The sequence below is a fragment of the Nannospalax galili genome, unplaced genomic scaffold (assembly GCF_000622305.1).
Source record: "Nannospalax galili isolate Female #2095 unplaced genomic scaffold, S.galili_v1.0 scaffold102, whole genome shotgun sequence".
NCBI classification, from domain to species: Eukaryota; Metazoa; Chordata; class Mammalia; order Rodentia; family Spalacidae; genus Nannospalax; species Nannospalax galili.
This window is the reverse complement of record NW_008351958.1, coordinates 2,515,569-2,517,149: the sequence shown is the minus strand read 5'-3', so window position 1 is coordinate 2,517,149 and position 1,581 is coordinate 2,515,569.

Below are 1,581 nucleotides of genomic sequence, written 5' to 3'. Positions count from 1 at the left end.
AGGCAAACTAGAAAAAAGTACACTCTTTGGTGTATGCATGTTTATTGGGGGGATGCATACATAAATGGGGAGCTCCAGCAGAAGGCAGCGTTCTGTAGAAATTTTGTCACCGAGGGATATGATGAAGGGGGGATGTTGATCGTTGATCTCTAGTGATTCTTCTTGCAGAACCCCCCTCCCCCCAATTGGAATCTCCTGGCCCTGCATTCTTCTTTCAGGCTAGCACAACCCTCTGACACTGTCTTTCTGCCCCAACTTGCAAATGACAACTGTTACCTACCCCTTTACCCTCCATTGACCTCAGTGACCCTTTTCAGCTAAGTATTGGGAGAAAAGCAACTGATCACCATCATTCATAATAACAAACAAAAATTCTTGATATTCCAGTGAGGCAATTCCATTTAAAAAAGTGTAGTTGGTGGGCATAAGCTGCCAGGCAGGGATCAGAGCTCAGTCCAAGTTATTCCCTCTACCCAACTTTCTATTGATTTCCTTTGTTGGTTTTTCCCGATGAATTACCTAAATCACCTACTTCAGTTAAATCCCAGCAAGGTGTGCAGTGATCCCTGCACATAGATACTACTTGTATGGGTGCTGAGGTTGACTATCTGCATCCTTCACCCATTTTCCAATAACCCCCTCCTAGGGACTGATGATTGGTAGTTCGTCCAGTATCATCCCTCCAAGGAATCCCACTCCAGGGCTGGAATTAACCACAAAACAAAAAATGAGAAAACTTTGTGGGGAGACTTTCCACAGTTCCTCAATGTCATCATGCCCACTGAGCTAAGTTCTGTCCTGAGCAAAGTTAACTAGCTTGCAAAGAAGTTTTCTTGTTTTTTAACCTTGAGCACACAGAGGTAGCACTTTCAGAGGCTCCCTGCACTGTATTTAAAGTAGAATTAGCCTTTTCCATTGAGAACACCTTTCTTTGGCACAATTTACATCTACATTGTTGATCAGTGGATGCAGGGCAGGCCCTTGAAGATAAATCTTTCATATAAACTTGGTGGCAAACTAGCAACCAATCAATAGTAGCTTACATTTAACCTGTCATTTTCATTAGCCATTCTTAAACGTCAAAGCATGTGGCAAATTAATACTGGTATCTATAGGAAATAGGGTCAGAGATCCAAAGGGACTCAACCTGGTCCCAAGTCTAAGATGTAACTATTTACTATTTTTTTTTCTCAAACATCTGGTAAGAGTTTTGCTGAAAATCTTATTCCCAAATCCCAATCTAAGAGCACCCACCACCACTACACACACTCACACACTAGGAGGTGGAAACAGTTCCAGGAGTTTTGTTTGTTGAGGCAGAGTCTCAAGTAGCCTAGGCTGGCCTCAAACTTGCTATGTAGCCCAGGATGACGTTGAACTTTAGAGCTTCGTGCCTTCACCTCCCCAGTGCTGATATTACAGAGGTGCTCCATCATGACTGGTTTTATGCTATGTTCGGGATGGGACCCAGGGTTTTGTAATGTCTAGGCAGCCACTCCACTAACTGAGCATCTCCAGTCCAGTTCCTGAAACTTCAATGGAAAAAAATTCCTAAACTGTTCCCCTGTTGACGCGCTCTCC